Raw genomic sequence first — 13,363 nt, 5'->3', positions numbered from 1 at the left:
AGAGCAGGGGCTACTCTTCATTGCAGTGTGTGGGCTTCTCACTGCAGTGGCTTCTCTTGTTGTGGAACACAGGCCCTAGGCATGCAGGCTTCAGTAGTTGTGGCATGCAGGCTCAGTAGTTGTGGTGCACGGGCTTAGTTGCTCCGCGGCATGTGGTATCTTCCTGGGCCAGGGATCAAACCTGTGTCCCCTGTATTGGCAGGCAGATTCTTAACCACTGCACCACCAGGGAAGTCCCTGTCAATTAACCTTTTACAAAGGCACTAAGAATACAAAAGGGGGAAGAATAGTCTCTTCAATAAATGGTGCTGGGAAAACTAGATATACAGAAGCGAACAAATTAAATTGGACCCTATCTTTCACAAAACATAAAAAATCAACTCAAAATGGATCAAAGACTTAAACATGAGACCCGAAATCATAAAACTCATAGAAGAAGGCATAGAGGATAAGATCCTTGACATTGATTTTGCCAATGATGTTTTTTGGATTTAACACCAAAAGCAAAGGCAACAAAAGCAAAAAAAAAAAAAAAAAAAAACAAAGAAAAGAAAAAACCAGGACTACGTCAAACTAAAGAGGTTCTGCATAGTAAAAGAAACAACCAATAAAATGAAAATTCAACTACATAATGAGAGAAAATACTGAAATTATATCTGAAAAGGGGTTAATATCCAAAATGTATAAGGAATGCATAGAACTCAATAGCCAAAAAGCAAATAATCTGATTTAAAAATGGGCAAAGGACTTGAATAGGCATTTTCACAGAGAAGACATATAAATGGCCAATAGATACATGAAAAGGTGCTCAACATCGCTAATCATCAGGGATATGCAAGTCAAACCAACAATGAGATATCACCTCACATTTCTGTTATCAAAAAGACAAGCGATAACAACTGTTGGTAAGGATGTAGAGAAAAGGAAATATTTGTACACTATCAATGGTAATGTAACCTGGTACAGCCACCATGGAAAACAGTATGGAGGTTCCACAAGAAATTAAATACAGAACTACGATATGATCCAACAATCCCACTTCTGGATATGTATCCAAAAGAAATGAAATCATTATCTCAGATGATGTCTGTATGCCCATGTTCACTGCAGCATTATTCACAATAGCCAGGATATGGAAAAAACCTACAAGTCCTGTGATGGATGGATGGATAAGAAAATGTGGTATATACACAGTTGATCCTTGAACAACACAGGAGTTAACCTGTGTATGATTTATAGTAGGCCCTCCATATCTTTGGTTCCTCCACATTCACAGATTCAACCAACCACAGACTGTGTAGTACAGGGGTTGTGACTACCCCTGTGTAGTATTCACTACTGAAAAATATTCACGTATAAGTGGACCCATGCAGTTCAAACTCGCATTATTCAAGGGTCAACCACATACAATGAAATATTATCCTGCCTCAAGAAAAAAAAAAAAGGAAATCCTGTCACTGCGACAGCATGGATGAACCTGAAGGACATTATGCTAAGTGAAATAAACCAGACAAAGAAAGACAATATAAGTGCACCATATTACTTATATGTGGAATCTGAAAAAAAAAATTCAGACTCATAGAAACAGAGTAGAATGGTGGTCGCCAAGAGCAGTAGGGGGTGGAAATACGGAGAGAATGGTAACAGGGTACAAACCTTCAGTTATAAGACAAATAAGGTCTGAGGAGCTAATGTATTACTATTGTTAATAATACTACATTATATGATTGAAGTTCACTGAGGAAGTAGAACTTAAGCATTCTCAACAACAACAAAAAGTAACTATGTGAGGCAATGGAAGTTAACTCCATGTGAGGATCATTTCACAATATATAATACAACAAAACATCACATTTTACACTTTAAGTACATTACAGTTCTGTATGTAAATTATATCTCAATAAAGCGGGAAAAATAAGTAAAACAAAAAGATATTGATAAGCTGATTTTTAAAATTATATGAAAACTTAAAGGATCTAATATGACAAAAAAAATCTTGAAAAAAATCACATTTAAGAACTCACTACCTGACTTCAAGACTTATCCTAGAGCTACAGTTATTAAGACAGTGGGATATTGATGTAAAACCAGACCAGCAGTTCTAAAGAATTTTGGTCTTAGGACTCCTATATGCTCTGGCAAATTATTGGGGATCCAAACGAGCTTTTGTTTATATGGGTCATACTTATCAATATTGACCATATTCCCAACAAATCTGGGAAATTTTCAAACTTTATTTTTAATTCATTTAAAAACATTAATTATAAACCATTTTCATGTTTAAAAACTTAGTTTTATGGAAAATAAGTATTCTCCAAAACAAAGAAAAATCAGTGAGAAAATCAGCATTGTTTTACATTTTTTAGAATCTCTTTAATAGCTGACTTAGTTGAAGACAGCTGGACTTTCACATCTGATTCTGTATTTAACTCTTTGCTATGTTGCTTGGGTTGAAGGAGATGAAATCAGGCGACACACTGACACGTACTGGAATAGTGAGGAGTATTTTCACAGACTTTTCAGATTTTTACATACATTCTTTTTTGAAGCTACATTAAAACTCAACTGGTAGCTTTTTAAGGTTAGTTGCAATGTAGAACCTGAAAACATTATCAATGAAGTTTTCATGCTCCATTGGTCTTGCACTTTGAATGGATCTTCTACCCACCCATGCTTTTGTAATATCATGCTTAGGTCATTTGGAAAATACTGATTCATCAAGTTCAGCACATTTTCCTAACAATGACACATTTTATTAGAAAATATCCAAAAAATCAGGTTTATTAATATCACCATCCATCTTACCAACAAAATCTTTAAGTATTGGGAAGTGATTGAGCTTCTGGTGTCAGATACATATTCTGCAAAATTATAATGTTATCATTGGCAACAAAGATGGTCAGTTTATCTCCTTGGAATGACAGGCTTGCTTTGTTCATTTTTGAGAAAATACCTGCCAAATATTCAAATCTGAATAATCATAGTTTTTCAGTCATTCTTTCCAGTAATGATGGTGTTCCATGGAAGAAAAAAAAAGAATTTAGTTTACTTTGGAAATCAAAGAATTGCACAAGTGTTTTTCTCCTAGACCAGAAGTCCCCAAATTATGACCAGAAGAGGCCAAATCCAGCTTTACATCTGTTGTAGTAAATAAAGACTTAGTGGAACACGGCCACACTCATCTGTCTCCATATTGTCTATGACTGCTTTCACGCTATCGTGGCAGAGTTGAATAGTTGCAGAATTTGGTGTGCAAAGTTGAAACTATTACTCTCTGGTCCTTTACAGAAAAAGTTGGTCAATCCTCGCTCTAGATAACCATCATATTACAATTACATTTGGTATGCAACTGAAGTGTTTTATGCATACCTCCCATCTCATCAAATAGAAAATTTTAAAGAGACACATACTCAGACTCCCAATCTACAGATTAGGAGTTTGGGATTGACATGTACACACTGCTATATTTAAAATAGATCACCAACAAGGACCTACTGTATAACTATAGCACAGGGAACTCTGCTCAATATTCTGTAATAACCTACATGGGAAAAGAATTTGAAAAGTAATAGATACATGTACATCTATAACTGAATCATTTGCTGTACACCTGAAACTAACACAACATTGTTAATCAACTATACTCCAACATAGAGTTTAAAAGAATTAATTAAAAAATAAATAAAAGACACACAGGAGTCAGCTTGAATAAACTTATTAGCTTTTCTTGCTTCATTTTGGACTTCTTAAGTGTGTGGCAGTGAGGAATACAATGACGATGAGTATAGTTGGCACCATTGCCCACTTTCATACTAAGGTACAAGCAATTTTACTCACAATTGCTTTTACACCATCAGTGTAAATAGCAAACAGTATCTTAGTGTTATCATGTAGTATAATATTATGGAAATAGTTTTGGCTACACAGACCCTCTGAAATGTTCTCAGGGACCCCCATGGGTCTGTAGACCATACTGTGAAAAACACTTTGATGGGCAAATAGATCAACGGAACAGAAAAGAAATGTAAGAAATATACACACACATATAGATTAAATTGATTTTCAATAGGCAGCAAGGCAGTCAATGGAGGGGACAAAAAGCTTTTCAACAAATAAAACTGGAATAACTAGATAAATATGTGGGAAAAATTGACCCTTGACCCTACCTCATCCCATACACAAATAATTAATTTGCTGTAGACCATAACCCTAAATACTGAAGCTGGAGCTATAAATTTCGAGGAGAAAAGGAGAATATCTTTATGACCTTGGGCTGGGCAGATGTTTTAAAGAAAACACGAAAAAAACTAACCATAAAAGAATTATCTAATTTGTCTTTTCTATGAAAATGTGCACCCAGAGGCTTCCTTTCCCTCAGACATCATATGACACAACTGTGCAAATCAACACAAACATAATCAGGTGACCTCGGTGTGCCAGCAACTTTTACAAAATTGTCAACCAGAGGAAAACACTGTTCTTCTCCACCGTCACCACCTCACCATAGGCTGGCACATCGTAACTGATTCAGATCAGAAGCTCTTACCCCCTGACATTTAAAGTCATTGAAATTTCATCATAAAACCTTAGACCAGAATCTCTACTTCCAGTTTTGGGCAGACTGTTTTCAAGAGCAGATGAACTGCTTAGCCTGCTACATGGTGATAGTGATGCATGTGCATAAGTAATCTGAGAGAGGAGATATGAGGTCACTGAAGAGGAAGCTGGAAATAAAATTACCACCAGAAGTATCTTACCATGCACTAACAGCTACAGATACAAAGCAATCACATTTAGCTCCATCTCCTTCATGGACGCCAGTGGCACTGCCAACAAAGCACAGATGCACACCACTTGAGCAGGTGCAAGGATGATTTCATGAGTTGTACAATGGCTGTTTGGAAACAGTACTGGGCTCATCCCACACTGGAACTGTACATCTGTTATGCATCCAGCCTTTCATTATGGAAAATCTTTGCATTCATTTAACCCCTTTGGTGGTGCATTCATTTAGCTGGGCTAAGTATTTCATGAATATTCATTAGTGTTCCTTATTTACATAGATACTAAGCTATTAGACATTGCAGCCAATATTCTAAACCAGAACTCAGTATTAACCATCACTCATGTTCAATCACAGTACCAAGACAATTGATGTTCATAATGACCCTAAAGTCTCACATGATTTTCGAAGACCCTTCTGTATCAAAGGAAATAAATTCATCTCCAAATTAAATCTCAACTGAAAATTTAAATGGTAATGAGATGCCATGTCTGGGCTATTAAACTGGCAAAGATTAAAAGAAATGATGACGGTATGGGGAAATGGGTCCCCTAGATACCACTTAAGGGAATGTAAACTAGTACAAACTTTTAGAGAGAACAGTTTGTCAAGATGCATTAAAACCCTTACAAATAATAAGAGCTAATACTTATATGGTGCTTGTAAGTCATACACTATTCCAAGTGTTCTGCATTTGTTAACGAATTAATCCTAAAAATAACCCTAAAAAATAGCGATTATTAGCCCCAATTTAAAGATGAAAACACTAAGTCTCAGAGAGACTACTTTACCTGTCCAAGGTCACACAGCTGGTAAATAGCAGAACAGGAATTTGAACACAGGAGATCAGTCTTCAAAAATCCATGAGCTTATTTGCAAACAAAGCAACTGACAAGGGATTAATCTCCAAAATATACAAACAGCTCATGCAGCTCAATATCAAAAAAAATAAACAACCCAATCAAAAAATGGGTGGAAGACCTAAACAGACATTTCTCCAAAGAAGACATACAGATGGCCAAGAGGCACATGAAAAGCTGCTCAACATCACTAATTATTAGAGAAATGCAAATCAAAACTACAATGAGGTATCACCTCACACCAGTTAGAATGGGCATCATCAGAAAATCTACAAACAACAAATCCTGGAGAGGGTGTGGAGAAAAGGGAACCCTCTTGCACTGTTGGTGGGAATGTAAATTGATACGGCCACTATGGAGAACAGTATGGAGGTTCCTTAAAAATTTTTAAATAGCATTACCATATGACCCAGCAATCCCACTACTGGGCATATACCCTGAGAAAACCATAATTCAAAAAGATACATGCACCCCAATATTCATTGCAGCACTATTTACAACAGCCAGGTCATGGAAGCAACCTAAATGTCCATTGACAGACGAATGGATAAAGAAGATGTGGTACATATATACGATGGAATATTACTCAGCCATAAAAAGGAATGAAATTGCCTCATTTGTAGAGACATGGATGGACCTAGAGACTGTCATACTAAGTCAGAAAGAGAAAAACAAATAACATATATTAACGCAAATATGTGGAATCTAGAAAAATGGTACAGATGAACCAATTTGCAAGGCAGAAATAGAGACACAGATGTAGAGAACAAACATATGGACACCAAGGGGTGAAAGCCGGGGTGGGATGAATTGGGAGATTGGGATTGACATATATACACTAATATGTATAAAACAGATAACTAATGAGAACCTGCTGTACTGCACAGGGAACTGTACTTCACTTCTCTGTATAGTAGAAACTAACACAACATTGTAAAATGACTATACCCCTATTTAAAAAATAAAAAAGAAAGTCAAGACAGAAAAAACAAAAACAACAAAAAAATAAATCCTTTGCCCAATTTTTAATTGGGTTATTTATCTTGGTATTATCAAGTTGAAAGAGTTCTTTATAAATTCCTTGCTTTGTTAAAAAAGAAAAAAAGAGTCCATGAGCTTAATAGCTACCTTAGATTGCATTACATCGCATCTCAAAATGTGCAGACCTTCAAGCTCAAATGTCTCTTCTAGGAATTTACTCTAAATAAATGAAAAAAGATATGTACAAAAATGTGTCTACAGGGATTACAGCATTTTTAAAACTAAAAAAATCACCAATGAACTACATATTCCATTGTAAAGATTATGGCATATCCATGTGGCAAATTGCTGTAACACCAGGTTTAAATTAATCTTAATAAAATGGAAACTTATTATGCACAGTAAGACCCTGTGCTAGCATTTCCCAGCCCCTACACTGTATGCCCTGAGAGGTTAACCCTACGGACTGTGTCACCTGGGCCCCCTACGAGGCTGGATTCCAGCTGTGTTCTGCTAACAAGATGTACTAAACAGAAGACTAGAATGGAAGGAGATAAAGAAGAGATGCAGGTGAGGTTATTTCTTTTTTCCATTTTCGCTCTGCACTTGTGGCAGTGGTTGCATCCCTTCTGGATTACAGCTGCTGGTGAGAAGTCCGTCCTCCAGGACACTAGCTTTCACTGGGCTCCAACAACATTCTTTTCTCCCCAGAGGCTCTCAGACTAGGGTGGTAATAGGTCACCAGAGTTAGTTTCCAAGTGGCTCAACCTCCCTTGTACCCACACTTACATAAATCATCCCTTCCTTGTGGTCTCTTCCATAGAACCATGTGAGTAGAATTCTGTTGCCAACAGAGACCCTAACTGCGAGGGATGGGGAGTGGGGTGGGAGATTAGCTTAGAAAACATCTGATAGAATATACAAGAAAATGCTGCCAGTATTTACCACTGGGTGGTGAGATTATGAGTTATTTATTTGAAGCTTTATTTATAGGCATCGAAGAAAGAGAGGACTTTATTCACCTCCTGGTTCAAAAACTAACTGTATTGAAAACATTGAACAAATCACCTTATGCCATGTAGTCATTTATAAAGTAAAAATAATAATATCTACCTCTTTGAGTTTTTATGGATATTAAATAAGATAGTCTGTATAAAGGCCTAAGTATACAGTAGGTATTTATAGGATGACTTGTTTTTTAATAACTTCCTAATACGTGATTATCTGTGTGGTGAAACTGTATAACATATGATAAAGGTACGTATCAAAAAACGCTGAAAATTATCAAAGGCCATATAAATGTATATTTTCAAGTTGTATACAGAAAAAAAAGTTGCATACATAGTAAATAGTGATCTGAAATATTTTTGTTAATTTTTTGAAATGACTATACATCTACTCATTAAATTCTCATATAGAATACAGGCAGGTGTGCAATGAAAGGAACAGAAAGCCATTTGCAAAGCCAAGAGCTAGCTCCAAAGAAAAGTAAACAGAATTTTCCAGAAACTAGTATGTTCTTGATGGATATTAGCTTTGAAGATTGTCACACTGAAGGTAAAAAGCACATTCCAAAGCATCCTGGAGACACAATCCCTCTTTTGACAATAAATAAATTTTAATTTCATTTTGCAGCTTTTCACAGCCAGACTTGCAAGCCATTCATCTTATAGCTCACGTATGACTCAGTATTCATTCCAACACTGCCTCCCACCCCAGTCAATACTGGGTGACTTAAAGATCGGCATCATTCAATCCAAAAAGGCCAACTGTTTAAATGGTAACCTTTTTCACTGCTCTCTCCGCAAAATGAGCCACTGGATAAAATAATCAAAACTTTCACAATAAAAACAAATAAAATAATGAGAATTCCTCCAAGCTGAAGGTTTGAAAGGAGCCAACACCACTGAAATGTCTGAAGCCAGGCAGGGGCTAAGGAGTTCACAAGCTCATTCATTATGGGAAACTGAAGGAAATGTGGTCAGATCTGCTGTCAGCTTAAAGAATATCGCTGCAGCTTTGCAAAAATGACGTATGTTCCCATTCAAACATACCAAAAGCTATTGAACTTTATTTCCTTTTTAAACATGTACTTTGCTATCCTCAGTTGCTGATGGGTGAGGAAATGCTTTAACCCACAGGGCATTTTTGGTTCACTGACAAATGTATTCACAAGCAGCAGACTGTTCCCACAAATGTGTTTTTTACATGTAAGATTTCAAGTAGATTTCAGCCTTTCAAAGGTCTTGTCTCTCTTCATCCATTTTCCTCTTAAGAATCCAGCCATCTTCCCACCCTACCACCTCCCTCCTCATCATGTGTCGATTTTGTGTTACTCTCCTAACATCTTCTATAATTATTATCTTGATCATTGAAATCGAGTCACATCATTGGTCTCCTTGAATCTTTCCATGTGTGTGCCTTGATGTGTGCAGCCCTTTTCAGTCTAACATGGTGCCACTGATTTGTTATACTGGCTTGACTTTCCTCTGAAACACCAACCAAACTCAGCCCCATAGCAGGACACCCCGCTTCAGTACCCAAGGCCTTCACACGTCACTTAATTCACTGTTGTGGGAACTTCTCATCCAAAAAATAAAAGTCGTAAGTTGCCTCTGAGCTGATTCTGAATAAAGCTATGAGGGAAAAATAAAAATCAGCTCTACCCTTGTATCTGGCAACTGGTAAAGATTAAATACTTCAAAATTTGCAGGGAGAGATGGGGAGACTGATTTGCATTCTTATTTCCTGCATTTTTTCCTTGCTTAATATCAGCGGAAATAAGGTAAGTTAATGTGGAAAATCCCATGCATACTGAAACATACAGAACAAACTTCTATGTACATTTAAAGACACATACACAATGTTTGTGTGCATTATAACATTTTCATTACAAACTACCAGAGAAGATAACATAGTTCAGCATGTAGCAGTTCAATGGCTTATAAGTAACTAAATGTCAGTTGGATTGAACCATTCTTCTCTAATTTTCTCTTAATGTGCTTTGCACACTATCAGGATAAAGAAGTTATAGGACAGGATATGAATGTAATTTGCTAAATTCTAATTACTGCTGTCATGACTAATCCCCTTCCTCCAGTTGTGTAAGCTGATTCAGAGCTAGTTTCTGTTACTTCTAAATGCATTTAGTAACATGGCACATAACTCCAACAAGAGGCCAGACACATAACTCTAGCCCTAGGAAAAAAATGTAAGACGTGGTTACTTGTGCTCGAGGAGAATTTTTCTAAAAGTTGTAAGCTATACTATATAAATTTAGCTTTCTTCAGTTCCTGATGGAAAAGTAAAAACTTAAACTCCAAGGCACACTGATAGAAGGATACTTTTTCACCATCATTGCTCCCTCCCTGTAATACTAGGTTGCATTAAACCAAAAAGAAATATTGACTATCTAGTGTAAATTCACTTCTTCCCTTGTGTGATATTTGCTTAGATCACGCTCACATCCTGCCGCCATTACCTCTCCCTCTCAGCTGTTTAACCAGATTTTAAATGACTTGGGAGAGTGTAATATCACAGATAGAAAGTGCTCACCTATTTACTCAGTGAATGAATGAATGACGCGAGTGCAAATTATTAAATACAGGAAAATTAGGGCAGATGCAATTTAATACTTCACACAAGCAATCCAAGCAACTCAATTCCCATATAAACACTGCTATGTTTTCACACTCAATTCTCAGTTATTAAAACACAGCTTTCTCTCTCTCTTTCTCTCTCTCTTGATCCCTCTCTTTTTAATCACAATGGTTTAAAAACTCTCCTAGAGAAAGTTACTCTATTTTCTGTTTTTTATCTGGTATGTCTAAATTTGTTGCTACCACTTTTGCAGTACCATTATCCTAAGGGCTAAGTTGAAAACAGAAGAAAAAAAAAAAGACACAAGGTTTTAGCTGCCTTTACTGTCTCTGCTTCCAAATGATCCTATATATTCTTTATTCCCTGGAAGCTCCAACCCACACAGGCTTTAGACTCATAGAGCTGCTGAGAAAGTGAATACATGACGCGGTCAAAAATTCTCGTTCATTGAGAAAAGCTTTCTATTGTGCTATGTATTACTACGGTTCTGTTTTTAACTTCGGATTGCATTAAAAATCATCTAAAAACCCTATATATATATGTATTTTTTTTGTCTTTTCTATCACTGGCAAGTATCATATAGAGAGCTGGTTGTTACATGAAGATAGAACTATAAAATGTGGGAACAAGCTTCAAAAAGCTGGCGGTGAATCTGTGTACATATTCAAGCACTAAAAGCGATACCCTCCTGCTCTTGCGTCTAGGCCATCTCACTTCCCTTCAGATTCTGATGTTGTCTCACACTGGCTAAGGCCACCCTGTCTCAGGGCGACCCCAGGCCAGCAGCCTAGGCCAGCCACACTCCAAGCATATGGCCAAATGCTTTCACTTATTATGCCTTTGATTCCTATGAGGATGCAGGTGTGTCCTTTTTTTCCATAAGGATGATAAATTCCAAAAATTCAATTCTGAGAGTAAAGGAAAATAGTGGCTGACTTTGCTACAATATTCTTTAGGCTTACCTGGTACAGAAAACAGAACTCTCCAGACGCCTCCAGTCTAGCCTGGCAGAATCCTACAACGCTGCCCAACGACCAAGTTGATAAAATCGATAGTTATTTGCCTTGTGCCTTCTTTGGGAACAAATTTTCCGCAGGAACTCATACAAAAATGGTAAGCTATGGGGCTTCCCTGGTGGCGCAGTGGTTGGGAGTCCGCCTGCCGATGCAGGGGACGTGGGTTCGTGCCCCGGTCCGGGAAGATCCCACATGCCGCGGAGCGGCTGGGCCCGTGAGCCATGGCCGCTGAGCCTGCGCGTCCGGAGCCTGTGCTCCGCAGCAGGAGAGGCCACAGCGGCAGGAGGCCCACGTACTGCAAAAAAAAAAAAAAAGGTAAGCTATGGAATGTTCCCCAGGTCCATCATGATCATAACGCTGTATTAATATTATTTCCTGAAACAATCTCAGTGATCATAACCAACAATAATACAGAGATCATATGTTATGACTTGTACTTAAGTTAGTATTACCCTATCAGTTTCTAATCCTGTCACTACCAGATAATAGTACTGTTCAAGATAATGGAAAATAGACCATTGATGAATAGTGTATTAACAAAGTAATCTTCTAATCCCATACCTTGTTCTTAAAGTGTTATCACTAGCATGAGGAAGCTAAAACACAAAGCTTAGAGAAAAAATTTTTTTGTATTTTTTAGTACAAATATATCTTTATTCACTTCTTATGGAAACTGCCACTTATCTCTTAATACTGACAAATTCGAACATTACTCTAGGGCCATTTGACAACTTCTAGAACTTTAAAAGCTTTTGGAAAAGTCACCATTCCAAACATCAGAGCATAACAACTGGACAAACTTTTCTCAGATTGCCTAAGTAATATTTATTGATATCACAGGGAACTATATTCAATATCTTGTAATAACCTAAAATGGGAAAAGTATATATTTATACACACATATATATGTATATCTGAATCACTTTGCTGTACACTTGAATCTAACACAACATTGTAAATTAACTATACTTCAATTAAAAAAAATTTATTGGGGCTTCCCTGGTGGCGCAGCGGTTGAGAATCTGCCTGCCAATGCAGGGGACACGGGTTCGAGCCCTGGTCTGGGAGGATCCCATATGCCGTGGAGCAACTAGGCCCGTGAGCCACAACTACTGAGCCTGCGCATCTGGAGCCTGTGCTCCGCAACGAGAGAGGCCACAACAGTGAGCGGCCCGCGCACCGCGATGAAGAGTGGAAACAACTAGAGAAAGCCCTCGCACAGAAACGAAGACCCAACACAGCAAAAATAAATAAATTAATAACTCCTACCCCCAACATCTTCTTTAAAAAAAAAAAAAAAATTATTGAAGAGTTCCTATGTGCTAGCTACTGTTCTAAGAATTTTACATGTATTAGTTTATTTCTTCCTCACAGCAAACAAATGACGTTTTAAACATGAGTAAAATAAGGCAAAGAGAGTTTCAGTAAGTCAGATCTCAGGCAGTAAAAGGTAGAGGGAAAATTCAAATCCAGGTAGTCTGGCTCCAGAAGCCCTACTCATAACCATTGTGATATACCTCACAAAATTAACCAAAACAAAGTTTTGTTCGCCAATTGTATATGCTAGGTAAGAGAATATTTATGTCATCAATAAAGTTACAATTTAGTTGGGGGAAAAAATACAAGTCATGAGTGATTCAGAATGAGGCTCAGCATAATTAAAATGTCCTTGAAAAGAAAACTGTCCATTTGATCGCTGTTGTTTACTGTTAGATAAGGTTATATATGCTGTATACCATTTTGTGACGTTTTATAAAGTACCTGAAAAAGCTTATAAGAACATTTATGTAAATAATTACATAATAAAATTGAGAGAAAATACCAAAGTAGAAGCTTAAGAAAGACACAAGTAACACAAACCATATGACACTTTGCATGTTTTTTAAGTTTATGACAAATGAAATTCCTGGTAGTCAAAAAAAGAAAAATGACCACTTACATGACTCCCACTGTCCATAAAGAGAAAACACACTACCTTCAAAAAAAGGTCAAGATTTCCACAGGCTCCTACAACTCAAGTAATTTTATGCAATTTGGGATGTTTTTTATTCTGCTTCAGAAAATTACAGAATCCTTAATGAAAGAAATAGAGTTTGGTAGGATGAAGAAGGCAAAAGAAGTAT

The 13,363-nt window shown here is 37.0% G+C and overlaps 1 protein-coding gene across 1 annotated transcript in view; it reads right to left on the bottom strand.

Annotated features, from left to right (window-relative positions):
* PDE3A (phosphodiesterase 3A) overlaps positions 1 to 12,170 on the bottom strand; it is an 842,956-nt gene extending 830,786 nt beyond the window's left edge. Inside the window, exon 1 of the mRNA XM_060024385.1 lies at positions 11,187 to 12,170. The gene's annotated coding sequence lies outside the window, so the exon portion shown is untranslated. The remainder of the gene's footprint in view (positions 1 to 11,186) is intronic.
* Between the last annotated feature and the right edge of the window lie 1,193 nt (positions 12,171 to 13,363).

This window comes from Delphinus delphis, chromosome 11 (assembly GCF_949987515.2).
Source record: "Delphinus delphis chromosome 11, mDelDel1.2, whole genome shotgun sequence".
Lineage (NCBI taxonomy): Eukaryota > Metazoa > Chordata > Mammalia > Artiodactyla > Delphinidae > Delphinus > Delphinus delphis.
The sequence above is the reverse complement of the archived record's forward strand: the minus strand, read 5'-3'. Positions and strand labels throughout refer to the sequence as shown.